At 48.7% G+C, this 15,445-nt stretch overlaps 5 non-coding genes across 5 annotated transcripts; all 5 read left to right on the top strand.

Moving 5' to 3' along the window:
- The first annotated feature begins 103 nt into the window (after window positions 1-103).
- On the top strand, window positions 104-175 carry TRNAP-AGG (transfer RNA proline (anticodon AGG)). Its single transcript has one exon. It is a non-coding gene; the product is annotated as a tRNA-Pro (tRNA).
- Window positions 176-3,686: 3,511 nt separating this feature from the next.
- On the top strand, window positions 3,687-3,758 carry TRNAP-AGG (transfer RNA proline (anticodon AGG)). Its single transcript has one exon. It is a non-coding gene; the product is annotated as a tRNA-Pro (tRNA).
- Window positions 3,759-7,269: 3,511 nt separating this feature from the next.
- On the top strand, window positions 7,270-7,341 carry TRNAP-AGG (transfer RNA proline (anticodon AGG)). Its single transcript has one exon. It is a non-coding gene; the product is annotated as a tRNA-Pro (tRNA).
- A 3,511-nt stretch (window positions 7,342-10,852) lies between these two features.
- On the top strand, window positions 10,853-10,924 carry TRNAP-AGG (transfer RNA proline (anticodon AGG)). Its single transcript has one exon. It is a non-coding gene; the product is annotated as a tRNA-Pro (tRNA).
- A 3,511-nt stretch (window positions 10,925-14,435) lies between these two features.
- On the top strand, window positions 14,436-14,507 carry TRNAP-AGG (transfer RNA proline (anticodon AGG)). The gene has a single exon. It is a non-coding gene; the product is annotated as a tRNA-Pro (tRNA).
- The last annotated feature ends 938 nt before the right edge of the window (window positions 14,508-15,445 follow it).

Genomic DNA, 15,445 nt, shown 5'->3' with positions numbered 1-15,445 from the left:
CAAAAGAGAGCACCATGTGCAGTTTCTTGCTTTGGGATGTAGTCTCCCACTCTCTGTCACCAATCCTCCGAGCAGGGTCGGAGCCGTTGCATTTCTGTGCCCAGGCTCGTTGGTCTAGGGGTATGATTCTCGCTTAGGGTGCGAGAGGTCCCGGGTTCAAATCCCGGACGAGCCCATTTTAGCGGAAAACAATCAAATCCTGCTCAAAATACACAACCCCTCAACATTTCTCATTTTACTCGAAGCATTGTTGCGCAAAACATATTTTTTGCCTCAGGCGAAAAATGGATTACAATGCCTTGGCTTCCTTCCTGCTTGCTCTCAGTGCGCCCTGTGTGATGATTTCACAGGCTCTCCTTCCTGGCATTTAGGCATCAGATATTTGTCTGTCTCTGCCCGCAGCTATGGGATTTTTCAGGACGTCTGAGTGTATGCATGCTGGCCGACACCGCTGCAATTTTCACACTTACCCCTCGCATTCCGAGCAACTGCTGATAAAGTATAGAGGAAATCGTGCAAACATATGAGGGGAACTGTGCTCCTTCAGTCAAATCAGCAAGCTTGTTTCTGTAGTGTAGTGGTTATCACGTTCGCCTCACACGCGAAAAGTCCCCGGTTTGAGACCGGGCAGAAACACTTGGCAGCAGCAGCTTTTGTGTTTGCTCCCTAAAACCTCAGTCTCTCTCAATGCACACTTAGACAGAAATGACCTTTAAAAACTTGTGACCTGTGTAAAACGTGCTTTACTATTGCAGGACGCTAAAAAGTTATCTGCATCCCTCGGTGGTCGTGCATGTGCATTGTTTCTTGTTCTGTTTTTTTTTTTTTTTCTTGGCCATGTTATATTGTGGGGCCTTTAAAGCTGTGACTTTGATAGGAACATTGCAAGCGGCAAAATCAACAAGTGCAGACTGAAGAGTCCGACCTGCACACTGTTTCGGCTGTCAGGATGGCCGAGTGGTCTAAGGCGCCAGACTCAAGAGAGCTTGATCTTCAGTGAAGCTGAGCCTTCTGGTCTCTTCATGGAGGCGTGGGTTCAAATCCCACTTCTGACAGGTGTATTTTCTTCCCTTAAATCTTGCTCTGCTTGCAGAGCCAGCTCCTCACACCACTATCTTTGGAAGCTGCTGTGGCATGTGAGGAGAAATCCACCAACCCATCGGCTGGGCCCTCAATCAAAATTCTGTGTATTACTGGAAGGGGCGTCTCAGGCACACCTTCTGTTAGAGCTGCACTTTATGACAGTAACTACCATGCTGGTTTCTACTTAAGCAGTTGATTCTATCGTTTGAAGTGAGGCTCTCCTGCCACCTTTTGGGCAAAGAAGACTCTGCCCCTGCAACAACACAGGCAGACAAGCTCAAACTAGGTTTCTTGGTTAGGTGGGCGGAGCATATTGGCAATGGTGCCTCCTCGTGACTTGCAATTTACATGAAGAAGACAGAGAGGCAGCTGGGAGTAGGCAGTACCCATGAACCCCTGAACACTGTCTTGCGACTAGCACACAATTCTGAAATGAGGCGGGGGAAAGGAGGTGATTTCCCCATCAAGGGCCATTCCGGGAAATCAGCCACCCTGCGTCTCCCAGGTGAGTGTTTCAGGCCTATGAGCCACTAATATAAATCTCGCCTGATCGAGCCTGATCGAGCGCTGACCGAGCAAGTGTGCTTGAATCCAAGAGGCATGCTCCTCTGGCTCAAGAGCTAGCAGGCCCTTCAGTGCTTCTGGTTGGGAAATCTAAGGTGCAAGGGTCCATGACTAGCAGCGGGTTACAACTACCAGAAAGGGTCTGCTTTTCACATCAGTCCCCTAGTTCAGCTCACTGGCACAGGGCATTTTGACTACCTCTTGCCTTGCTAGAGACAAACAAAAAATCCTTGACAGAAAACATCAATTGCTATGGCACGCTTAGAGAGAGAGAGCCTCCAAATGGCCCTGCTTTTCTGAAAGACGCTTCAGAAGATGTTTCAAATGACTATGCAGCGGCAGTCTAGTTGGTATAGGGGTATGATTCTCGCTTCGGGTGTGAGAGGACCTCGGTTCAAATCCCAGACAAACCCCTACCTTTAGAGGTTCAGTCTGTGTTTTAAACAGGAGTATTTCTGCTTTTCACTCTTGTAAGATGTCATGTTGCAATGCAATACATGCTTTATACTGGCGTCGAGACGGTTCAGCATCATGAAGGTATGCGAGATTTCTTTGCAACTGCTTTTCTGTGCTGGAGCAGCAGTGCTCGTAGGAACATTAAATGCACAGTGCTTCTCCATGGTAATTTCGGGTCCAGTTCTGAAATCACCTCTTGGAATGAAAGTGATCCCAGTTCCTTTCTTCCAAGGGAAGAGATTGTGTTCCGGAAGGCTCAGCTTTGAGCGTCATGAACATTGGCCCTCATCCTTGCATCCCAGTCCAATGCATAGCCACATAAAGCAAGCAGGTGTGTCTGTTTCCATAGTGTGGTGGTTCCAGTACAATGCATAGCCACATGAAGCAAGCCGGCAAGTGTGTCTGCTTGTGTAGTGTAGTGGTTATCATGCGCACCTCACATGCGAAAGGTCCCTGGTTCGAGTCGCTGGGCTTTTTCACAGTATTTGCATTTCCTGCCTCACCTGACAGGCAAGCTGAGATAAAAGAGACTGTGTCTATCCCTCACCATCGTGAGGTACTACGCTCCTGGGGCATCTGTCACAGCTCACCAAGAGGAGTTGCGCCAGCTTACGGCAGTCAGTTGCTCACTGTTTGACCTTTGCAATGAAGCCTGAGCCTACAGCATTCAAGCCAGCCAAGGAAGGAAGGTACGAGAGCGAAAATAGCTTTCCTGCCCTCACCAAGAACACACACCTTGAGCAAATAAAGTGCCAGACTTACAAGGCCCTATCGCCACCGGAGCATCACTTTTAGTGACGCCCCGGTGGCACTATGCACTGCGCGGTATTTACAAGATGGCGTTCAGCCACTTTTTGTGGCTTAACACCACCTTGTAAATACGGCCCCTTAGCACGCAGCGCGTTCCCTGGAAGGGGCGTGCAATGGGTGTTGTTGGGAGTGTGCCACAGCAACACCATAGCATTTTGATGCTGCTCCAGATTTAGGAGTTGGCGTAAATCTGCGTCAGTGCCAAAATCCAACGCCATCCCAGGGGTGTCGTTAGAGTGGCGCACTGAGGAGAAATGTTTTCATTTCTCCTTGTTTTTGCTCTTGCTATGTGTGATGCATTCTGCAGCACACATAGAAGTAAGAGCAAATCACCATTGAAGATTTTTTTTTTGGGCAGGAAGGTGTCCCTTCCTGCACAAAAACAATTTCCCCCTCAACGCAGTCATCCTTGTACCATGGTGCAAGAACGGCTGCGTTGGCGCTCAGCAGCTAATTTAGAGCTGGCGCAGGGGGAAGCACAGGGGTGCGCTGTATTCTACTAAATACGGCGCTTTCCTGCATTTTGAAAATGACGGCACGTGGGGCTTGCAAATTTGGCACAGCGTCGCGCTTAGTCATTTTCTTGTAAATCTGGGCCAAAATGTCTAAAGGATAGAGGCTTTTTATGTCATGTTCGATGAAGACCATGCAAATGACTCTAGTCGTACTGCAAAAGAGAGCACCATGTGCAGTTTCTTGCTTTGGGATGTAGTCTCCCACTCTCTGTCACCAATCCTCCGAGCAGGGTCGGAGCCGTTGCATTTCTGTGCCCAGGCTCGTTGGTCTAGGGGTATGATTCTCGCTTAGGGTGCGAGAGGTCCCGGGTTCAAATCCCGGACGAGCCCATTTTAGCGGAAAACAATCAAATCCTGCTCAAAATACACAACCCCTCAACATTTCTCATTTTACTCGAAGCATTGTTGCGCAAAACATATTTTTTGCCTCAGGCGAAAAATGGATTACAATGCCTTGGCTTCCTTCCTGCTTGCTCTCAGTGCGCCCTGTGTGATGATTTCACAGGCTCTCCTTCCTGGCATTTAGGCATCAGATATTTGTCTGTCTCTGCCCGCAGCTATGGGATTTTTCAGGACGTCTGAGTGTATGCATGCTGGCCGACACCGCTGCAATTTTCACACTTACCCCTCGCATTCCGAGCAACTGCTGATAAAGTATAGAGGAAATCGTGCAAACATATGAGGGGAACTGTGCTCCTTCAGTCAAATCAGCAAGCTTGTTTCTGTAGTGTAGTGGTTATCACGTTCGCCTCACACGCGAAAAGTCCCCGGTTTGAGACCGGGCAGAAACACTTGGCAGCAGCAGCTTTTGTGTTTGCTCCCTAAAACCTCAGTCTCTCTCAATGCACACTTAGACAGAAATGACCTTTAAAAAATTGTGACCTGTGTAAAACGTGCTTTACTATTGCAGGACGCTAAAAAGTTATCTGCATCCCTCGGTGGTCGTGCATGTGCATTGTTTCTTGTTCTGTTTTTTTTTTTTTTTCTTGGCCATGTTATATTGTGGGGCCTTTAAAGCTGTGACTTTGATAGGAACATTGCAAGCGGCAAAATCAACAAGTGCAGACTGAAGAGTCCGACCTGCACACTGTTTTGGCTGTCAGGATGGCCGAGTGGTCTAAGGCGCCAGACTCAAGAGAGCTTGATCTTCAGTGAAGCTGAGCCTTCTGGTCTCTTCATGGAGGCGTGGGTTCAAATCCCACTTCTGACAGGTGTATTTTCTTCCCTTAAATCTTGCTCTGCTTGCAGAGCCAGCTCCTCACACCACTATCTTTGGAAGCTGCTGTGGCATGTGAGGAGAAATCCACCAACCCATCGGCTGGGCCCTCAATCAAAATTCTGTGTATTACTGGAAGGGGCGTCTCAGGCACACCTTCTGTTAGAGCTGCACTTTATGACAGTAACTACCATGCTGGTTTCTACTTAAGCAGTTGATTCTATCGTTTGAAGTGAGGCTCTCCTGCCACCTTTTGGGCAAAGAAGACTCTGCCCCTGCAACAACACAGGCAGACAAGCTCAAACTAGGTTTCTTGGTTAGGTGGGCGGAGCATATTGGCAATGGTGCCTCCTCGTGACTTGCAATTTACATGAAGAAGACAGAGAGGCAGCTGGGAGTAGGCAGTACCCATGAACCCCTGAACACTGTCTTGCGACTAGCACACAATTCTGAAATGAGGCGGGGGAAAGGAGGTGATTTCCCCATCAAGGGCCATTCCGGGAAATCAGCCACCCTGCGTCTCCCAGGTGAGTGTTTCAGGCCTATGAGCCACTAATATAAATCTCGCCTGATCGAGCCTGATCGAGCGCTGACCGAGCAAGTGTGCTTGAATCCAAGAGGCATGCTCCTCTGGCTCAAGAGCTAGCAGGCCCTTCAGTGCTTCTGGTTGGGAAATCTAAGGTGCAAGGGTCCATGACTAGCAGCGGGTTACAACTACCAGAAAGGGTCTGCTTTTCACATCAGTCCCCTAGTTCAGCTCACTGGCACAGGGCATTTTGACTACCTCTTGCCTTGCTAGAGACAAACAAAAAATCCTTGACAGAAAACATCAATTGCTATGGCACGCTTAGAGAGAGAGAGCCTCCAAATGGCCCTGCTTTTCTGAAAGACGCTTCAGAAGATGTTTCAAATGACTATGCAGCGGCAGTCTAGTTGGTATAGGGGTATGATTCTCGCTTCGGGTGTGAGAGGACCTCGGTTCAAATCCCAGACAAACCCCTACCTTTAGAGGTTCAGTCTGTGTTTTAAACAGGAGTATTTCTGCTTTTCACTCTTGTAAGATGTCATGTTGCAATGCAATACATGCTTTATACTGGCGTCGAGACGGTTCAGCATCATGAAGGTATGCGAGATTTCTTTGCAACTGCTTTTCTGTGCTGGAGCAGCAGTGCTCGTAGGAACATTAAATGCACAGTGCTTCTCCATGGTAATTTCGGGTCCAGTTCTGAAATCACCTCTTGGAATGAAAGTGATCCCAGTTCCTTTCTTCCAAGGGAAGAGATTGTGTTCCGGAAGGCTCAGCTTTGAGCGTCATGAACATTGGCCCTCATCCTTGCATCCCAGTCCAATGCATAGCCACATAAAGCAAGCAGGTGTGTCTGTTTCCATAGTGTGGTGGTTCCAGTACAATGCATAGCCACATGAAGCAAGCCGGCAAGTGTGTCTGCTTGTGTAGTGTAGTGGTTATCATGCGCACCTCACATGCGAAAGGTCCCTGGTTCGAGTCGCTGGGCTTTTTCACAGTATTTGCATTTCCTGCCTCACCTGACAGGCAAGCTGAGATAAAAGAGACTGTGTCTATCCCTCACCATCGTGAGGTACTACGCTCCTGGGGCATCTGTCACAGCTCACCAAGAGGAGTTGCGCCAGCTTACGGCAGTCAGTTGCTCACTGTTTGACCTTTGCAATGAAGCCTGAGCCTACAGCATTCAAGCCAGCCAAGGAAGGAAGGTACGAGAGCGAAAATAGCTTTCCTGCCCTCACCAAGAACACACACCTTGAGCAAATAAAGTGCCAGACTTACAAGGCCCTATCGCCACCGGAGCATCACTTTTAGTGACGCCCCGGTGGCACTATGCACTGCGCGGTATTTACAAGATGGCGTTCAGCCACTTTTTGTGGCTTAACACCACCTTGTTAATACGGCCCCTTAGCACGCAGCGCGTTCCCTGGAAGGGGCGTGCAATGGGTGTTGTTGGGAGTGTGCCACAGCAACACCATAGCATTTTGATGCTGCTCCAGATTTAGGAGTTGGCGTAAATCTGCGTCAGCGCCAAAATCCAACGCCATCCCAGGGGTGTCGTTAGAGTGGCGCACTGAGGAGAAATGTTTTCATTTCTCCTTGTTTTTGCTCTTGCTATGTGTGATGCATTCTGCAGCACACATAGAAGTAAGAGCAAATCACCATTGAAGATTTTTTTTTTGGGCAGGAAGGTGTCCCTTCCTGCACAAAAACAATTTCCCCCTCAACGCAGTCATCCTTGTACCATGGTGCAAGAACGGCTGCGTTGGCGCTCAGCAGCTAATTTAGAGCTGGCGCAGGGGGAAGCACAGGGGTGCGCTGTATTCTACTAAATACGGCGCTTTCCTGCATTTTGAAAATGACGGCACGTGGGGCTTGCAAATTTGGCACAGCGTCGCGCTTAGTCATTTTCTTGTAAATCTGGGCCAAAATGTCTAAAGGATAGAGGCTTTTTATGTCATGTTCGATGAAGACCATGCAAATGACTCTAGTCGTACTGCAAAAGAGAGCACCATGTGCAGTTTCTTGCTTTGGGATGTAGTCTCCCACTCTCTGTCACCAATCCTCCGAGCAGGGTCGGAGCCGTTGCATTTCTGTGCCCAGGCTCGTTGGTCTAGGGGTATGATTCTCGCTTAGGGTGCGAGAGGTCCCGGGTTCAAATCCCGGACGAGCCCATTTTAGCGGAAAACAATCAAATCCTGCTCAAAATACACAACCCCTCAACATTTCTCATTTTACTCGAAGCATTGTTGCGCAAAACATATTTTTTGCCTCAGGCGAAAAATGGATTACAATGCCTTGGCTTCCTTCCTGCTTGCTCTCAGTGCGCCCTGTGTGATGATTTCACAGGCTCTCCTTCCTGGCATTTAGGCATCAGATATTTGTCTGTCTCTGCCCGCAGCTATGGGATTTTTCAGGACGTCTGAGTGTATGCATGCTGGCCGACACCGCTGCAATTTTCACACTTACCCCTCGCATTCCGAGCAACTGCTGATAAAGTATAGAGGAAATCGTGCAAACATATGAGGGGAACTGTGCTCCTTCAGTCAAATCAGCAAGCTTGTTTCTGTAGTGTAGTGGTTATCACGTTCGCCTCACACGCGAAAAGTCCCCGGTTTGAGACCGGGCAGAAACACTTGGCAGCAGCAGCTTTTGTGTTTGCTCCCTAAAACCTCAGTCTCTCTCAATGCACACTTAGACAGAAATGACCTTTAAAAACTTGTGACCTGTGTAAAACGTGCTTTACTATTGCAGGACGCTAAAAAGTTATCTGCATCCCTCGGTGGTCGTGCATGTGCATTGTTTCTTGTTCTGTTTTTTTTTTTTTTTCTTGGCCATGTTATATTGTGGGGCCTTTAAAGCTGTGACTTTGATAGGAACATTGCAAGCGGCAAAATCAACAAGTGCAGACTGAAGAGTCCGACCTGCACACTGTTTTGGCTGTCAGGATGGCCGAGTGGTCTAAGGCGCCAGACTCAAGAGAGCTTGATCTTCAGTGAAGCTGAGCCTTCTGGTCTCTTCATGGAGGCGTGGGTTCAAATCCCACTTCTGACAGGTGTATTTTCTTCCCTTAAATCTTGCTCTGCTTGCAGAGCCAGCTCCTCACACCACTATCTTTGGAAGCTGCTGTGGCATGTGAGGAGAAATCCACCAACCCATCGGCTGGGCCCTCAATCAAAATTCTGTGTATTACTGGAAGGGGCGTCTCAGGCACACCTTCTGTTAGAGCTGCACTTTATGACAGTAACTACCATGCTGGTTTCTACTTAAGCAGTTGATTCTATCGTTTGAAGTGAGGCTCTCCTGCCACCTTTTGGGCAAAGAAGACTCTGCCCCTGCAACAACACAGGCAGACAAGCTCAAACTAGGTTTCTTGGTTAGGTGGGCGGAGCATATTGGCAATGGTGCCTCCTCGTGACTTGCAATTTACATGAAGAAGACAGAGAGGCAGCTGGGAGTAGGCAGTACCCATGAACCCCTGAACACTGTCTTGCGACTAGCACACAATTCTGAAATGAGGCGGGGGAAAGGAGGTGATTTCCCCATCAAGGGCCATTCCGGGAAATCAGCCACCCTGCGTCTCCCAGGTGAGTGTTTCAGGCCTATGAGCCACTAATATAAATCTCGCCTGATCGAGCCTGATCGAGCGCTGACCGAGCAAGTGTGCTTGAATCCAAGAGGCATGCTCCTCTGGCTCAAGAGCTAGCAGGCCCTTCAGTGCTTCTGGTTGGGAAATCTAAGGTGCAAGGGTCCATGACTAGCAGCGGGTTACAACTACCAGAAAGGGTCTGCTTTTCACATCAGTCCCCTAGTTCAGCTCACTGGCACAGGGCATTTTGACTACCTCTTGCCTTGCTAGAGACAAACAAAAAATCCTTGACAGAAAACATCAATTGCTATGGCACGCTTAGAGAGAGAGAGCCTCCAAATGGCCCTGCTTTTCTGAAAGACGCTTCAGAAGATGTTTCAAATGACTATGCAGCGGCAGTCTAGTTGGTATAGGGGTATGATTCTCGCTTCGGGTGTGAGAGGACCTCGGTTCAAATCCCAGACAAACCCCTACCTTTAGAGGTTCAGTCTGTGTTTTAAACAGGAGTATTTCTGCTTTTCACTCTTGTAAGATGTCATGTTGCAATGCAATACATGCTTTATACTGGCGTCGAGACGGTTCAGCATCATGAAGGTATGCGAGATTTCTTTGCAACTGCTTTTCTGTGCTGGAGCAGCAGTGCTCGTAGGAACATTAAATGCACAGTGCTTCTCCATGGTAATTTCGGGTCCAGTTCTGAAATCACCTCTTGGAATGAAAGTGATCCCAGTTCCTTTCTTCCAAGGGAAGAGATTGTGTTCCGGAAGGCTCAGCTTTGAGCGTCATGAACATTGGCCCTCATCCTTGCATCCCAGTCCAATGCATAGCCACATAAAGCAAGCAGGTGTGTCTGTTTCCATAGTGTGGTGGTTCCAGTACAATGCATAGCCACATGAAGCAAGCCGGCAAGTGTGTCTGCTTGTGTAGTGTAGTGGTTATCATGCGCACCTCACATGCGAAAGGTCCCTGGTTCGAGTCGCTGGGCTTTTTCACAGTATTTGCATTTCCTGCCTCACCTGACAGGCAAGCTGAGATAAAAGAGACTGTGTCTATCCCTCACCATCGTGAGGTACTACGCTCCTGGGGCATCTGTCACAGCTCACCAAGAGGAGTTGCGCCAGCTTACGGCAGTCAGTTGCTCACTGTTTGACCTTTGCAATGAAGCCTGAGCCTACAGCATTCAAGCCAGCCAAGGAAGGAAGGTACGAGAGCGAAAATAGCTTTCCTGCCCTCACCAAGAACACACACCTTGAGCAAATAAAGTGCCAGACTTACAAGGCCCTATCGCCACCGGAGCATCACTTTTAGTGACGCCCCGGTGGCACTATGCACTGCGCGGTATTTACAAGATGGCGTTCAGCCACTTTTTGTGGCTTAACACCACCTTGTAAATACGGCCCCTTAGCACGCAGCGCGTTCCCTGGAAGGGGCGTGCAATGGGTGTTGTTGGGAGTGTGCCACAGCAACACCATAGCATTTTGATGCTGCTCCAGATTTAGGAGTTGGCGTAAATCTGCGTCAGCGCCAAAATCCAACGCCATCCCAGGGGTGTCGTTAGAGTGGCGCACTGAGGAGAAATGTTTTCATTTCTCCTTGTTTTTGCTCTTGCTATGTGTGATGCATTCTGCAGCACACATAGAAGTAAGAGCAAATCACCATTGAAGATTTTTTTTTTGGGCAGGAAGGTGTCCCTTCCTGCACAAAAACAATTTCCCCCTCAACGCAGTCATCCTTGTACCATGGTGCAAGAACGGCTGCGTTGGCGCTCAGCAGCTAATTTAGAGCTGGCGCAGGGGGAAGCACAGGGGTGCGCTGTATTCTACTAAATACGGCGCTTTCCTGCATTTTGAAAATGACGGCACGTGGGGCTTGCAAATTTGGCACAGCGTCGCGCTTAGTCATTTTCTTGTAAATCTGGGCCAAAATGTCTAAAGGATAGAGGCTTTTTATGTCATGTTCGATGAAGACCATGCAAATGACTCTAGTCGTACTGCAAAAGAGAGCACCATGTGCAGTTTCTTGCTTTGGGATGTAGTCTCCCACTCTCTGTCACCAATCCTCCGAGCAGGGTCGGAGCCGTTGCATTTCTGTGCCCAGGCTCGTTGGTCTAGGGGTATGATTCTCGCTTAGGGTGCGAGAGGTCCCGGGTTCAAATCCCGGACGAGCCCATTTTAGCGGAAAACAATCAAATCCTGCTCAAAATACACAACCCCTCAACATTTCTCATTTTACTCGAAGCATTGTTGCGCAAAACATATTTTTTGCCTCAGGCGAAAAATGGATTACAATGCCTTGGCTTCCTTCCTGCTTGCTCTCAGTGCGCCCTGTGTGATGATTTCACAGGCTCTCCTTCCTGGCATTTAGGCATCAGATATTTGTCTGTCTCTGCCCGCAGCTATGGGATTTTTCAGGACGTCTGAGTGTATGCATGCTGGCCGACACCGCTGCAATTTTCACACTTACCCCTCGCATTCCGAGCAACTGCTGATAAAGTATAGAGGAAATCGTGCAAACATATGAGGGGAACTGTGCTCCTTCAGTCAAATCAGCAAGCTTGTTTCTGTAGTGTAGTGGTTATCACGTTCGCCTCACACGCGAAAAGTCCCCGGTTTGAGACCGGGCAGAAACACTTGGCAGCAGCAGCTTTTGTGTTTGCTCCCTAAAACCTCAGTCTCTCTCAATGCACACTTAGACAGAAATGACCTTTAAAAACTTGTGACCTGTGTAAAACGTGCTTTACTATTGCAGGACGCTAAAAAGTTATCTGCATCCCTCGGTGGTCGTGCATGTGCATTGTTTCTTGTTCTGTTTTTTTTTTTTTTTCTTGGCCATGTTATATTGTGGGGCCTTTAAAGCTGTGACTTTGATAGGAACATTGCAAGCGGCAAAATCAACAAGTGCAGACTGAAGAGTCCGACCTGCACACTGTTTCGGCTGTCAGGATGGCCGAGTGGTCTAAGGCGCCAGACTCAAGAGAGCTTGATCTTCAGTGAAGCTGAGCCTTCTGGTCTCTTCATGGAGGCGTGGGTTCAAATCCCACTTCTGACAGGTGTATTTTCTTCCCTTAAATCTTGCTCTGCTTGCAGAGCCAGCTCCTCACACCACTATCTTTGGAAGCTGCTGTGGCATGTGAGGAGAAATCCACCAACCCATCGGCTGGGCCCTCAATCAAAATTCTGTGTATTACTGGAAGGGGCGTCTCAGGCACACCTTCTGTTAGAGCTGCACTTTATGACAGTAACTACCATGCTGGTTTCTACTTAAGCAGTTGATTCTATCGTTTGAAGTGAGGCTCTCCTGCCACCTTTTGGGCAAAGAAGACTCTGCCCCTGCAACAACACAGGCAGACAAGCTCAAACTAGGTTTCTTGGTTAGGTGGGCGGAGCATATTGGCAATGGTGCCTCCTCGTGACTTGCAATTTACATGAAGAAGACAGAGAGGCAGCTGGGAGTAGGCAGTACCCATGAACCCCTGAACACTGTCTTGCGACTAGCACACAATTCTGAAATGAGGCGGGGGAAAGGAGGTGATTTCCCCATCAAGGGCCATTCCGGGAAATCAGCCACCCTGCGTCTCCCAGGTGAGTGTTTCAGGCCTATGAGCCACTAATATAAATCTCGCCTGATCGAGCCTGATCGAGCGCTGACCGAGCAAGTGTGCTTGAATCCAAGAGGCATGCTCCTCTGGCTCAAGAGCTAGCAGGCCCTTCAGTGCTTCTGGTTGGGAAATCTAAGGTGCAAGGGTCCATGACTAGCAGCGGGTTACAACTACCAGAAAGGGTCTGCTTTTCACATCAGTCCCCTAGTTCAGCTCACTGGCACAGGGCATTTTGACTACCTCTTGCCTTGCTAGAGACAAACAAAAAATCCTTGACAGAAAACATCAATTGCTATGGCACGCTTAGAGAGAGAGAGCCTCCAAATGGCCCTGCTTTTCTGAAAGACGCTTCAGAAGATGTTTCAAATGACTATGCAGCGGCAGTCTAGTTGGTATAGGGGTATGATTCTCGCTTCGGGTGTGAGAGGACCTCGGTTCAAATCCCAGACAAACCCCTACCTTTAGAGGTTCAGTCTGTGTTTTAAACAGGAGTATTTCTGCTTTTCACTCTTGTAAGATGTCATGTTGCAATGCAATACATGCTTTATACTGGCGTCGAGACGGTTCAGCATCATGAAGGTATGCGAGATTTCTTTGCAACTGCTTTTCTGTGCTGGAGCAGCAGTGCTCGTAGGAACATTAAATGCACAGTGCTTCTCCATGGTAATTTCGGGTCCAGTTCTGAAATCACCTCTTGGAATGAAAGTGATCCCAGTTCCTTTCTTCCAAGGGAAGAGATTGTGTTCCGGAAGGCTCAGCTTTGAGCGTCATGAACATTGGCCCTCATCCTTGCATCCCAGTCCAATGCATAGCCACATAAAGCAAGCAGGTGTGTCTGTTTCCATAGTGTGGTGGTTCCAGTACAATGCATAGCCACATGAAGCAAGCCGGCAAGTGTGTCTGCTTGTGTAGTGTAGTGGTTATCATGCGCACCTCACATGCGAAAGGTCCCTGGTTCGAGTCGCTGGGCTTTTTCACAGTATTTGCATTTCCTGCCTCACCTGACAGGCAAGCTGAGATAAAAGAGACTGTGTCTATCCCTCACCATCGTGAGGTACTACGCTCCTGGGGCATCTGTCACAGCTCACCAAGAGGAGTTGCGCCAGCTTACGGCAGTCAGTTGCTCACTGTTTGACCTTTGCAATGAAGCCTGAGCCTACAGCATTCAAGCCAGCCAAGGAAGGAAGGTACGAGAGCGAAAATAGCTTTCCTGCCCTCACCAAGAACACACACCTTGAGCAAATAAAGTGCCAGACTTACAAGGCCCTATCGCCACCGGAGCATCACTTTTAGTGACGCCCCGGTGGCACTATGCACTGCGCGGTATTTACAAGATGGCGTTCAGCCACTTTTTGTGGCTTAACACCACCTTGTAAATACGGCCCCTTAGCACGCAGCGCGTTCCCTGGAAGGGGCGTGCAATGGGTGTTGTTGGGAGTGTGCCACAGCAACACCATAGCATTTTGATGCTGCTCCAGATTTAGGAGTTGGCGTAAATCTGCGTCAGCGCCAAAATCCAACGCCATCCCAGGGGTGTCGTTAGAGTGGCGCACTGAGGAGAAATGTTTTCATTTCTCCTTGTTTTTGCTCTTGCTATGTGTGATGCATTCTGCAGCACACATAGAAGTAAGAGCAAATCACCATTGAAGATTTTTTTTTGGGGCAGGAAGGTGTCCCTTCCTGCACAAAAACAATTTCCCCCTCAACGCAGTCATCCTTGTACCATGGTGCAAGAACGGCTGCGTTGGCGCTCAGCAGCTAATTTAGAGCTGGCGCAGGGGGAAGCACAGGGGTGCGCTGTATTCTACTAAATACGGCGCTTTCCTGCATTTTGAAAATGACGGCACGTGGGGCTTGCAAATTTGGCACAGCGTCGCGCTTAGTCATTTTCTTGTAAATCTGGGCCAAAATGTCTAAAGGATAGAGGTTTTTTATGTCATGTTCGATGAAGACCATGCAAATGACTCTAGTCGTACTGCAAAAGAGAGCACCATGTGCAGTTTCTTGCTTTGGGATGTAGTCTCCCACTCTCTGTCACCAATCCTCCGAGCAGGGTCGGAGCCGTTGCATTTCTGTGCCCAGGCTCGTTGGTCTAGGGGTATGATTCTCGCTTAGGGTGCGAGAGGTCCCGGGTTCAAATCCCGGACGAGCCCATTTTAGCGGAAAACAATCAAATCCTGCTCAAAATACACAACCCCTCAACATTTCTCATTTTACTCGAAGCATTGTTGCGCAAAACATATTTTTTGCCTCAGGCGAAAAATGGATTACAATGCCTTGGCTTCCTTCCTGCTTGCTCTCAGTGCGCCCTGTGTGATGATTTCACAGGCTCTCCTTCCTGGCATTTAGGCATCAGATATTTGTCTGTCTCTGCCCGCAGCTATGGGATTTTTCAGGACGTCTGAGTGTATGCATGCTGGCCGACACCGCTGCAATTTTCACACTTACCCCTCGCATTCCGAGCAACTGCTGATAAAGTATAGAGGAAATCGTGCAAACATATGAGGGGAACTGTGCTCCTTCAGTCAAATCAGCAAGCTTGTTTCTGTAGTGTAGTGGTTATCACGTTCGCCTCACACGCGAAAAGTCCCCGGTTTGAGACCGGGCAGAAACACTTGGCAGCAGCAGCTTTTGTGTTTGCTCCCTAAAACCTCAGTCTCTCTCAATGCACACTTAGACAGAAATGACCTTTAAAAACTTGTGACCTGTGTAAAACGTGCTTTACTATTGCAGGACGCTAAAAAGTTATCTGCATCCCTCGGTGGTCGTGCATGTGCATTGTTTCTTGTTCTGTTTTTTTTTTTTTTTCTTGGCCATGTTATATTGTGGGGCCTTTAAAGCTGTGACTTTGATAGGAACATTGCAAGCGGCAAAATCAACAAGTGCAGACTGAAGAGTCCGACCTGCACACTGTTTTGGCTGTCAGGATGGCCGAGTGGTCTAAGGCGCCAGACTCAAGAGAGCTTGATCTTCAGTGGAAGCTGAGCCTTCTGGTCTCTTCATGGAGGCGTGGGTTCAAATCCCACTTCTGACAGGTGTATTTTCTTCCCTTAAATCTTGCTCTGCTTGCAGAGCCAGCTCCTCAGACCAC

Source organism: Pleurodeles waltl, unplaced genomic scaffold (genome assembly GCF_031143425.1).
Source record: "Pleurodeles waltl isolate 20211129_DDA unplaced genomic scaffold, aPleWal1.hap1.20221129 scaffold_72, whole genome shotgun sequence".
In the NCBI taxonomy this organism is placed as follows: domain Eukaryota; kingdom Metazoa; phylum Chordata; class Amphibia; order Caudata; family Salamandridae; genus Pleurodeles; species Pleurodeles waltl.
This window is presented reverse-complemented; position numbering and strand designations above follow the sequence as displayed.